Source organism: Oncorhynchus keta, chromosome 20 (assembly GCF_023373465.1).
Source record: "Oncorhynchus keta strain PuntledgeMale-10-30-2019 chromosome 20, Oket_V2, whole genome shotgun sequence".
NCBI classification, from domain to species: domain Eukaryota; kingdom Metazoa; phylum Chordata; class Actinopteri; order Salmoniformes; family Salmonidae; genus Oncorhynchus; species Oncorhynchus keta.
Genome location: NC_068440.1, coordinates 28647381 through 28660608, shown reverse-complemented (window position 1 = coordinate 28660608; position 13228 = coordinate 28647381). Strand labels below are relative to the sequence as shown.

The following is a 13228-nucleotide window of genomic DNA, read 5'->3' as shown; positions in this document are numbered from 1 at the left end:
CTGTGTCTCTGTGTTCTCTCTCACCACCTCTCTTTTTGTGTCTCTGCCTTCTCTCTCCTCCTCTCTCTCTGTGTCTCTGCCTTCTCTCACCACCTCTCTTTTTGTGTCTCTGCCTTCTCTCTCCTCCTCTCTCTCTGTGTCTCTGTGTTCTCTCTCTCACCCCTCTCTGCCTTCTCTCCCCCCTCTTTCTGTATCTCTGCCTTCTCTCACCACCTCTCTTTTGTGTCTCTGCCTTCTCTGTCCCCCTCTCTCTCTGTGTCTCTGTGTTCTCTCTCTCACCACCTTCTTTTTGTGTCTCTGCCTTCTCTCTCCCCTCTATTTCTGTATCTCTGCCTTCTCTCCTCCTCTCTCTCTGTGTCTCTGTGTTCTCTCTCACCACCTCTCTTTTTTTGTGTCTCTGCCTTCTCTCTCCTCCTCTCTCTCTGTATCTCTGCCTTCTCTCACCACCTCTCTTTTTTGTGTCTCTGTGTTCTCTCTCTCCCCCCTCTTTCTGTATCTCTTCCTTCTCTCACCCCTCTCTTTCTGTATCTCTGCCTTCTCTCACCCCCTCTCTTTCTGTATCTCTCTTCTCCCTCCTCTCTCTGTGTCTCTGTGTTCTCTCTCTCCCCCCTCTTTCTGTATCTCTTCCTTCTCCCCCCCTCTCTTTCTGTATCTCTGCCTTCTCTCACCCCTCTCTTTCTGTATCTCTGCCTTCTCTCCTCCTCTCTCTCTGTGTCTCTGTGTTCTCTCTCTCCCCCTCTTTCTGTATCTCTTCCTTCTCTCACCCCCTCTTTTCTGTGTCTCTGTGTTCTCTCTCTCCCCCCTCTTTCTGTATCTCTGCCTTCTCTCACCCCCTCTCTTTCTGTATCTCTGCCTTCTCTCCTCCTCTCTCTCTGTGTCTCTGTGTTCTCTCTCACCACCTCTCTTTTTCCTTGTGTCTCTGCCTTCTCTCACCCCCTCTTTCTGTATCTCTGCCTTCTCTCCTCCTCTCTCTCTGTGTCTCTGTGTTCTCTCTCACCACCTCTCTTTTTTGTGTCTCTGCCTTCTCTCACCCCCTCTATTTCTGTATCTCTGCCTTCTCTCCTCCTCTCTCTGTGTCTCTGTGTTCTCTCTCCCCCCTCTTTCTGTATCTCTTCCTTCTCTCACCCCTCTCTTTCTGTGTCTCTGTGTTCTCTCTCTCCCCCCTCTTTCTGTATCTCTGCCTTCTCTCTCCCCCTCTCTTTCTGTATCTCTGCCTTCTCTCCTCCTCTCTCTCTGTGTCTCTGTGTTCTCTCTCACCACCTCTCTTTTTTGTGTCTCTGCCTTCTCTCTCCCCCTCTATTTCTGTATCTCTGCCTTCTCTCCTCCTCTCTCTCTGTGTCTCTGTGTTCTCTCTCTCCCCCCCTCTTTCTGTATCTCTTCCTTCTCTCTCCCCCTCTATTTCTGTGTCTCTGCCTTCTCTCCTCCTCTCTCTCTCTGTGTCTCTGTGTTCTCTCTCACCACCTCTCTTTTTTGTGTCTCTGCCTTCTCTCTCCCCCTCTATTTCTGTATCTCTGCCTTCTCTCCTCCTCTCTCTCTGTGTCTCTGTGTTCTCTCTCACCACCTCTCTTTTTGTGTCTCTGCCTTCTCTCTCCTCCTCTCTCTCTGTGTCTCTGCCTTCTCTCACCACCTCTCTTTTTTGTGTCTCTGCCTTCTCTCTCCTCCTCTCTGTATCTCTGCCTTCTCTCTCACCACCTCTCTTTTTTGTGTCTCTGCCTTCTCTCTCTCCATACCATATAAACCATTTTCTGTTTATCTTTCCAGGAAACTGAACAGCATAAAAAGTTTCCTGTGCAGAATTTTCCATTTTCATATTCTTTAAAAGCCCAATGCAGCTGTTTTCATCTCAATGTCAAATAATTTCTGGGTAGCAATTAAATACCTTGCTGTGATTGTTTTCAATTAAAATGGTCCAAAAGAAAAGCTTCTTCGCAAACAATTTTGCTAGGACTTTCTGTGAGTGGTCTGAGTGGGGAGGAGAAAGCTGAAAACAAACTGTTATTGGCAGAGAAGTTGTGATGTCACCAGGTAGGCCAAACCCACCAAAACAGGCTGAAAATTCAGGCAGTTTTTTTAAAAAACAGCTCTTACACTAAAAGGGCATTATCATAATTTTCACAATTTCACAGTGTTATTCTAACCTCTAACCTGCAGTGGGCCTTTAAAAATGTTTTGGGGCATTATTGTACAGTGGGATTTTGATTTTGGTCTGCAGCACATGAAAGGAAGAGAGAGCAGAGAGAGGTAGGCTTTTACAGAATACGCACGACCTTGTGTTCTGCACCACGGGCATATTTCCCCCATGCTGCTCCCGAGCTTATTTAGCTCACACGTTGCTACCACCGTGGTGTGATTGACTATCCAAGCAGCGGCGCATTTTAACAAGCCTGCACGAAGTGCACAGAGCAATTTCAGAATTGGGAGATTTTACATATCTGCGCCTCACAGTGTGCTGTTATGTAATGCAGGAAACTGGTGAGGGACATGAGGGTGAAGGCTCTCACTTTTTCATACACCTGCATCCTGATGAAATCGATACTAACCTATTTCTGAGATGATACTTATGACATATGCTTAAAAGTGCTGCACACTTGGCACATATTGCAGACAGTGTTTAAATGTTAGGGTGGGAAATAGGAGTTTTGAATGATGAGAGAGAACAGGTAGCATGGTCTAGAGCAGGGGTGTCAAAGTCAAATGGACGGAGGGCCAAATAAAAAATTTAGCTACAAGCCGAGGGCCGGACTGTTCGAATGTTCATTGAAAATTTTTTAAATGACGCATATAGTCTAGTGAACCTAATTGAACCTACTGAAAACCTAACAAATATATTCCAATATGATCAGATAAATAAAGCAATATTTTCTTATGGCTCTGTCAGTAATCTTTAATTTTCAACAGACACAAAAGACAAATTTCCTTTATATAAAAATCCCCATAACATGAACATTAAATGAAAGAAACCGGTATTCAAGGCACCATCAGTAGCCTATATTTTCTATTTTAGCAAAAGTGGGCTAAATTTACTTCAAAGAAAAAAACAATAATAGCAATTTTCTATCATCCACTCAACTGAAATATTTTTAAAATATAATTGGATTGAAATACAATAAAATAAAGTGCAAAAATCTATTAATCAAAAACAACACTTTGTTTAAGGAGAAGTAACATGCAGTGAAAACAAATATTAAACTTTAACTTTTAAACTTGAACTGAGTAAAAACTCTAAATATGTGATTGCACAGTAATGTTCACTTGTTTGAGGTTGAGGGTGATACTTGGTGGTGTCCCATCTTTTCCACAAGTTCATCAATGTTCGGGGTAAGGCTCTGAGCTGAGGAAATCCTCAGAATTGAGTGGAGGTGTTCAGCAGTAAGTCGACTTCTGTGTGATGTTTTGTTCAAGTTCATCAAAGAAAACAGTTGTTCACACAGGTATGTGCTGCCAAACATAGACAACGTTTGAGCAGCCTGGATGCGCAGCTGGGGCATTGTGTCGGGAGGAAACGGGCGAACTCCGCAGCACCCACTGCCGCATATTTTGCCCTCAGTGCATCATTGCATTGGAGGTCAATCAACTCCATTTGGAGGTTTGGTGGTGAGCTTTCCACGTCAACAGCAAATGGGTTACCGAGCAGTTCCAACCTGCTTTTTTGTGCTTCAAAGTCAGCAAATCGGCGTCGAAAGTCAGCGGCAAGCATACCTATTTTATCAGCCAACTGTGCGCTCGGGAACGCACTGGTAGAGAGCTTCTCTTTCATGGTCTGGCAGCTGGGAAAGTGGCTCAAATTTTCTTTCCGCATCTGCGTCTCCCACAGAGTCAGTTTGGTTTTAAATGCCTTCACTGTACTGTACATATCAGAGATGACACGATCCCGACCCTGCAGCTGCAAGTTCATTGCATTCAGATGACTCGTAATGTCACACAGAAAAGCCATTTCACACAGAAACATTTCGTCTCGGAGTTGTGTTGTGTCTTTCCCTTTGCTGTCCAAGAACAGACAAATCTCCTCACGAAGCTCGAAACATCTTTGAAGCACCTTTCCCTGGCTTAGCCATCGCACCTCTGTGTGATAAGGCAAATCACCATGCTCCGTTTCTAACTCCGTCAGAAATGCCTTGAACTGGCGGTGATTCAAACCTTTGGCTCTGATAAAGTTAACTGTGCGCGTGATGATGCTCATTACATGCTCCATTTTCAAGGCTTTACCGCACAACGCTTCCTGGTGTATGATACAATGATAAGCTGTCAGCTCACCTGTCGCGTTTTCCTCTTGCATCTTTTCCCGTATCTTCGCCACCAGTCCGCTCCTGTGTCCACACATCGCAGGTGCTCCGTCGGTTGTCAAACCCACGAGTTTTTCCCAAGGCAGCTCCATCTCATTTACACATCTTGACACCTCTTCATACAAATCATGCCCCGTAGTTGTGCCATGCATAGGACGTAAAGCCAAAAACTCCTCTGTCACGCTTAGGCTGGAGTCCACTCCGCGGATGAAAATTGACAACTGGGCAATGTCAGAAATGTCGGTGCTCTCATCCACAGCCAAGGAATATGCAATGAAATCTTTTCCCTTTTTCACAAGCTGCTCTTTTAGATTGATGGACAACTGGTCTACTCTCTCGGCAATGGTGTTTCTGCTCAGACTCACATTTAAAAAGAGTTGCCTTTTTCTGGGCAAACTTCGTCACAAACTTTAATCATGCAGTTTTTGATGAAATCCCCCTCCGTAAATGGCCGGGCTGATTTAGCGATCTCTTCTGCCAAAATAAAACTGGCCTTGACAGCAGCCTGGCCTTGTGATTTGGCTTTTTTGAACAGAGCCTGTCGAGATTTGAGGCCTCGTTTTAATTCCTCTGCCTTTTGTAGCCTTTGTTCCATGTCCATATTCTTGTTTTTGTCCGCGTGTTTCGTTTCATAATGTCGTCTCAGATTATACTCTTTCAGTACCGCCACACTTTCTCCACACAGAAGACACACAGGTTTTCCAGCTACCTCCGTGAACAAATACTCCGACTCCCACCTTGTTTGAAACCCCGGTTCTCAGTGTCCACCTTCCGTTTTGCCATTTTTGATGGGTATCTGAAAGTTAATTTTACTGTGATGCTGACAACTGCTGTGCCAATAAAGATTGAAATGAAGCAGCCTACTGCTCGGTGCGTCACCGTTGCATTGTGGGAAATGTAGTATTGGTGCGTGTAAAAGATCTGCGGGCTGCCGGCTTGCTGCGGTCTGCGGGCCGGTTCTAATAATAAATCAAGATCATCCCAGGGGCCGTAAAAAACCTTCTCGCGGGCCGGATGTGGCCCGCGGGCCTTGACTCTGACATATGTGGTCTAGAGCATGGGTGGGCAAACATTTTGGCTCAAGGGCCACAATGAGTTTTTGAAACCAAGTGAAGGGCCACACACTATATGAGTGACAAAACATGTGAAGCCTTTATTCATTCTCACATTGACACACAACTACTAGTGTACTGCAGGTGTACATATGCTTTATTCATTCTCACATTGACCTAGTGTACTGTAGGTAGGTGTACATATGCTTTATTCATTCTCACATTGACCTAGTGTACTGTAGGTAGGTGTACATATGCTTTATTCATTCTCACATTGACCTAGTGTACTGTAGGTAGGTGTACATATGCTTTATTCATTCTCACATTGACCTAGTGTACTGTAGGTAGGTGTACATATGCTTTATTCATTCTCACATTGACCTAGTGTACTGTAGGTAGGTGTACATATGCTTTATTCATTCTCACATTGACCTAGTGTACTGTAGGTGTACATATGCTTTATTCATTCTCACATTGACCTAGTGTACTGTAGGTAGGTGTACATATGCTTTATTCATTCTCACATTGACCTAGTGTACTGTAGGTAGGTGTACATATGCTTTATTCATTCTCACATTGACCTAGTGTACTGTAGGTGTACATATGCTTTATTCATTCTCACATTGACCTAGTGTACTGTAGGTAGGTGTACATATGCTTTATTCATTCTCACATTGACCTAGTGTACTGTAGGTAGGTGTACATATGCTTTATTCATTCTCACATTGACCTAGTGTACTGTAGGTAGGTGTACATATGCTTTATTCATTCTCACATTGACCTAGTGTACTGTAGGTAGGTGTACATATGCTTTATTCATTCTCACATTGACCTAGTGTACTGTAGGTAGGTGTACATATGCTTTATTCATTCTCACATTGACCTAGTGTACTGTAGGTAGGTGTACATATGCTTTATTAATTCTCACATTGACCTAGTGTACTGTAGGTAGGTGTACATATGCTTTATTCATTCTCACATTGACCTAGTGTACTGTAGGTAGGTGTACATATGCTTTATTCATTCTCACATTGACCTAGTGTACTGTAGGTAGGTGTACATATGCTTTATTCATTCTCACATTGACCTAGTGTACTGTAGGTAGGTGTACATATGCTTTATTCATTCTCACATTGACCTAGTGTACTGTAGGTAGGTGTACATATGCTTTATTCATTCTCACATTGACCTAGTGTACTGTAGGTAGGTGTACATATGCTTTATTCATTCTCACATTGACCTAGTGTACTGTAGGTAGGTGTACATATGCTTTATTCATTCTCACATTGACCTAGTGTACTGTAGGTAGGTGTACATATGCTTTATTCATTCTCACATTGACCTAGTGTACTGTAGGTAGGTGTACATATGCTTTATTCATTCTCACATTGACCTAGTGTACTGTAGGTAGGTGTACATATGCTTTATTCATTCTCACATTGACCTAGTGTACTGTAGGTAGGTGTACATATGCTTTATTCATTCTCACATTGACCTAGTGTACTGTAGGTAGGTGTACATATGCTTTATTCATTCTCACATTGACCTAGTGTACTGTAGGTAGGTGTACATATGCTTTATTCATTCTCACATTGACCTAGTGTACTGTAGGTAGGTGTACATATGCTTTATTCATTCTCACATTGACCTAGTGTACTGTAGGTAGGTGTACATATGTTTGCAGAACAATGCTACCCTTGTTTTTTGTCAACACATTTCCCCCCACATCTTCACAAAATGTATATAATTTACAACATGACAGATACAGTCAAACACACACACAGATCCTGCATCTCTACCCTTGTAAAGTACAACCAAACTTACAGTTGTCGTGTCTTTACTATGGATTAAATGATATGATATGATATGACATGCTATTTTATCAAATCAATTCTCTGTAATTAATATTACCTGATTAAACTAATCATGTAAATGTAATTAACTAGGAAGTCGGTCACCGCGGAAGAATGTTTATAGAGGTGTTGTCTTCCGAATAAACTCTTAAAGACCTGGTAATCTTTTATGTCAATTATTAATCGTCACCTTATTCAGTCTCATCTGAACATTGTAAAATTCTTGGTTATCTTCACGAACCCTGGCTAACAAGTTGAATAAGCAATACAAAATGTGGTTTAATTATTTATTTACTAAATACCTAAATAATCACACAGAATTACATATGCACAGGATGGATCATACATTGATTACTAATTATGTCATAAAAGAAAACGTCACTCACTAGCAGATGAAATCGATATGATGGCTCAAAGAAAGAGGGTTGGGTTTGAATGAAAGCGCGGGAAGACTGAGGAACAAAAGGATTTGGTCTATATCGGACCTTATGAAGCTATATCATAAATACATAATCTTATGCATTCTAAATAACCGTCCATTCGAAAAAGGAAAATGCAAGAAATATATTTACTCTGAGCTGCTCTTCGATATTTTGGTTGAAGATGGAAGGCTAGGTTGCCCAGCAGAGATCTCCCTTGTCCTTTTAAGAATATTTCTGGGCGGATACGTTGTAGTCTGTCGTTGTGTGGTAGAACGGACACGTTGTAGTACCATGTCGTTTTGTGGTAGAACGGATACAATGTAGTAAGTACCCTGTCATTCTGAAGAGATTGTCCGTCCTCTCCTAGGCCACGCACATTTACAGCTGCTGCTGATGACTCCACGTCTAGGATGTATCACTTCTTTAGTGAATACGTTCAAAGTTCATACCAAGTTGCCGTACTAAGCTCATGTTATATTCTGGCTGGTATAGTCAAATTCTTCTTTCCAGCGTAGCGATCGTCACCTCAATGTTGAAATTTGCCCTTCTAAACGTATGGACATCATGACGTCATCAGGAACACAATGTTAATTTCGTTAGGTTGTAGTCGTTCAACCATTCGCAACCAGAGGTCACGCTGAGGTCGGCTTAGTTCGCCATGAATTGTGTCGCGGGGACTCTTATAGAAATGTAGAAAATGGGTTGGTTCATAATTTCCAACAAATGCCTATTCACGTAGGCGGGCCACTGATTGAGCATATTTTACTTTTGAAAACAATAATCCCATTAAAAAAATTAAACTTACATTTAATCTTTTCACAAATAGTTTAATATTTAAACATTTAAATTGCACAACGATTCCATGTGAATCTGATAAAGAGAATGTGTAGACTTTCCAAGATACAGTTTATGTCGTCCTATCATCAGTAATAATGTCTCAGACGACAACTGATCTGACATCATATTCTTTAAGTACCAACTGGTTGGATTACCGAAATATGGTTCCATTCCCCAACCGTTTGATGTTACCAGACTCTCTCTATGTTAACAAAGGGCTTTCCAAGAGTCCAATCTGTAGAGAGAAAAGGGGGAAAGGTATTTATGGAGGTCATAAACATCACCAACAGGGCAACATCATGACACAGTCACAATATGCAAACTGAAAAATATATATATAAAATATATATATTATGATATTATATGACTGGAGACATGCAAAATGTAACAGCAGATGTGTAAAAAAAAACGATTCTAAAATTTGAGTGAAACATGTGGTAAGAGCATCTGTTTAATTTGGAATGGTCTGTTTTTGAAAGCATATTAAGAAACCATTTTCATCTCCATTGTGAGCCATATTTACAGTTATCCAATCATCTCAGCCCAAATCTGACTGATTAGGTAATAAGTGCATTGCTGGATAATTCTCACTGCATAACCATCACCATGAAAAAGCATAATCCATGCCTACCCCAGTCACAGTTATTCTAGTCTTAATGTGAACAATGGGTCTGGTCCCCTCTCTTGGCAAGGGCATCAATGTCTGGTGTCATCGTTGATGTAGAGATTCTCAGAACAGCTGACAAGTGGTCATTTGTTCAATTTGATCTGTGACGGGATTTGTTGTAATTCATTACTGAGAACGTTTGTTCACACACATTTGTGGACCCGAATGTTTGGAAACTTAGTTTCATTCTGGGAGCCATAGAACTGGTCTATTCTTGCCGTTTTGTACTTCACCTCCAAAGCACTTTCACGTTGGATGTCAATGAGCTCCAATTGTGTGTCTGGTGGTGCTTTCTCACTGTCGAAAGACAGGGGGCATGAAACAAGCTCCAGCTCAGTCTGAGTCTTGGTGAAGCGGCAGGACAACTCAGCATGCAGGTGGATCAAAGTGCTACTGTCTGTCCCAGTGAGGTGATGTGGGAGTGTCCAGTGTGGCCAGTGTCGGGAAATGAGCGAGTGACCGGCTGCTCATTTGTCTGAAGAACAACATAAGTTTGGTCTTGAAGACTTTCACATTGGAATACAGTTCCTGCACAAAAACACAATTTCCCTGCAGTTTCACGTTTAGATCGTTCAGATGACCCAATATGTCCACACCGCCAGTCTGTCTTTGAACTTGGAGAAGTCGTCAGCTTTACCAACCACATCAAGGAACATACCTATTTCCCCTCTCAGTTCTCACACACGGCAAAATACTTTCCCCAGGCTTAGCTATCGCACATTTGAATGGTACAAGTCCTGGTGCTGGTTAAGCACCCTTGCCCATATAAAGTTGACAAGATTTACAACCGATTTGACAACATTTTCCAGCTTTAACACACTTTTACACAGGGCTTCCTGATGAATAATACAGTGATTTAGGTCTTTCTTCTTTTACTTTGTCTTGTAATCTTTTTAGTAGGCCGATGTTTTTACCGGTTATATTTGGTGATCCATCTGTTGTGGCGTTTGTCAGTTTGCTCCACGGTAGATTCATTTTTACCAAGCAGGCAGACAACCTGTCGTATAAGTTAGAGCCCCTAGTTGTTCCCATCATTGATTGCATCGCAAGGAGTTCCTTCGTTATTTCAAAGTTCCCATGTATTCCTCTGACAAAAATGAACAACTGAGCGGTGTCTCTGATGTCACTGCTCTCATCCAGTGCTATAGAAAAAGGATCGAAGCCATCTGCTGTTTTCTTCAACTCTGCGAAGAAAAAAGCTCCTCATCTATCACTTCCACGCGCCTGGTGATGGTTCTGTGTGATAAGCACAGAACCATCAGAACAAAGGACACCAGCGGTCTCCACTACTCTTTCCCCACCTCCCTGTCAGCAAAAGACTTGCTATGCTCTTGTATTTTATGTGCCACTACTTAGCTTGCCTTAGTTACAGAGTCATGAGTAGAGCACCGTTTAGTAACAACAAAATACGTTTAGTAAACATATTTTGTTGGCCTTTTAAGTTTGTGGCAAGTTTTAAGGCTTCCTTGCTGTCACGTCCTGACCATAGAAAGCCTTTATTTTCTATGGTAGAGTAGGTCAAGCGTGACTAGGGGTTTAGTCTAGTTTATATTTTCTATGTGGGGTTCTAGTTTGTTTTTTCTATGTTTGTGTTTTAGTATGATTCCAAATTAGAGGCAGCAGGCTATTGTTGTCTCTAATTGGGGATCATACTTAAGTAGCATTTTCATGTGGAAACCATATCGCGCTGCAGTTTGGTCCGACCATTATTACAACGAACGTGACACTTGCCTTTTCCTGAGACAGATTGCTAGCGTAGTTAGCATGCTTGCTTGAAAAATGACGATTGAGATCATATTCCTTAAAAACACTTTCACTTTCTTAAGATATCAGACATTCTGTCTTATGTCCAATACTAGTAAAAAAACACGACATTCAGAGTCCACTTTTCAAAATTTTCACGTATAAAATCATCAAGCAATGAAGTGGCTATGATGACTGAGCTCATTCTGAATCTAACTGTAGGGCCAAATATAGAGTGCGCTGCCAGGCTACATCGCCATCTATTGGAGGTTGTTTGTATATCATGGAATGAGTAAATAAAGGCCAAAAATCATAACTCAAATATAATCATATTTAATACATTTAAAAATGTCTCGCGGGCCGTACTTTGCCCCCGGTCTAGAGGCTATAGCAGCGTGATGTTGTGACCATGTAGCTATCTGTTGAAACTGCTTGGCCAACCTCTGACAGGTGAGCAACAATAGAAGCCATTTAGAAGGTGCCATGGCACCGTCGGTCGGAGAGCGTAGCTGGTTCTATGTCATCTACAGTGGAGCCCCACATTAATCTTCTGCTCTAATGTGCACATTGTTCTCCTCTTTCGCGCTGCGTGTAGAACGATACCCAAGGGAGCTGCATTCACAGACTCATTTATCAAACACCTAGTTGTCCCGCAAGTAAATGGTAATGTCCTGGGCCTTGACAGGATCATGCAAATAGGACCATCCGGCCGAAGACCTCTCATGTGCAACAGCCGTACCCATTGTAGTGGAAGAAATACCTCTAGATATAAAACTACAGACACAGTCTCTCTCTCTCTCTCTCTCTCTCTCTCTCTCTCACACACACACACACACACACACACACACACACACACACACACACACACACACACACACACACACACACACACACACACACACACACAGGCCATGGGGTTCATCTACAGGACGAGGCATGTCTACAATATGTCTTCTCTCCCTGGGAGAGAATAATAGACCCTAAGTTGTTGACAAGAACAAAATGTGACATTTCCTTATACAACACACAACTGCTGTATCTGTGGAGATAAACGAATACTGAATAGAAAGGAGTCATTTAGTTACCCGAGTGAGAGAAATACATGTATTTTCTTACCTAAGTGAGAGAAAAAAAAGCCTTTTCTTACCTTAGTGAGAGAAAGAAATGCCTTTTCTTACCTTAGTGAGAGAAATAAATGCCTTTTCTTACCTTAGTGAGAGAAATAAATGCCTTTTCCCCCTCTTGGCTACACAGACAGAGATGCTGTTTTGTGCTGAAATCTGGGGCAAGAGACAAGTGGAGGAGGAACTATTTTCACTGGGACAAAGTGCAAATTTAAATGGGAGAATGAGTGGATGTGATTGATTGATTGAGTGGGTTTTTGTGTGTGTGTGTGTGTGTTTACAGTATTCGGCTGTGTACACGAGAAGAAGACAAGTTAATTGCTGCTATATTTGGGTTAAGGCCATCATTAAGGATTTTGAACTTCCGAGGAAAGCTCTCAGAGACAAACAGACACACACACACACGAGCAGTAAAGATGACTATTGTACTAAACAACTAAACTATCTCACCCATGTACACAAGCCCATACAAACACACAGATGCCGGTAATAAAGCAATAATAAATGTCATAGGATGGTAAATAAATAAAGCGAGATGAACCAAAGCATTTTTGGAAAGGGTATGAATAACTTGAATGTCTTTAGTACCTCCCCTCTCTCTCTCTCTCCCTCTCTCTCATAGACAATCATTTGTGGGCCTCTATTTCCTAATGATAAATAAAAGGAGGTGGAAAGCAGTGAATAAAATATGAGGCAGATCGCAGGTGGACAAAATAGTGCATAAACAGACAGGATGGGATTGTCTGTTCACCATTAAATATGGATGGGCTTCAGCAAGCAAAGCCAAATAACAAGTTCCACAGAGAGCCATCGCTAAACACACATCATCATCAAAACACACCGCCCGCCATCTACTTCCCCGTCCTGGCAAAACACACACACCATCAACATAGTTTTTTGCACTATTACACCCCCATACACAAAAATAAACTCAGCAAAAAAAGAAATCCCACTTTTTCAGGACCCTGTCTTTCAAAGATAATTAATAAAAATCCAAATAACTTCACAGATCTTCATTGTAAAGGGTTTAAACACTGTTTCCCATGCTTGTTCAATGAACCATAAACAATTAATGAACATGCACCTGTGGAATGTTCGTTAAGACACTAGCAGCTTACAGACGGTAGGCAATTAAGGCCACAGTTATGGAAACTTAGTACACTAAAGAGGCCTTTCTACTGACTCTGAAACACACCAAAAGAAAGATGCCCAGGGTCCCTGCTCATCTGTGTGAACGTGCCTTAGTC

At 41.9% G+C, this 13228-nt stretch overlaps 1 long non-coding RNA gene across 3 annotated transcripts; it reads left to right on the top strand.

Moving 5' to 3' along the window:
- Nucleotides 1–5491: 5491 nt before the first annotated feature.
- LOC127910118 (uncharacterized) lies at nucleotides 5492–7006 on the top strand. 3 transcript variants are annotated; one of them, XR_008073974.1, is made up of 4 exons: nucleotides 5492–5781; nucleotides 5829–5930; nucleotides 6029–6236; nucleotides 6288–7006. It is a non-coding gene; the product is annotated as an uncharacterized LOC127910118 (long non-coding RNA). The 3 variants fall into 3 exon arrangements; XR_008073971.1 differs by having other exon boundaries at nucleotides 5978–6236; XR_008073973.1 differs by lacking the exon at nucleotides 5829–5930 and having other exon boundaries at nucleotides 5978–6236.
- The last annotated feature ends 6222 nt before the right edge of the window (nucleotides 7007–13228 follow it).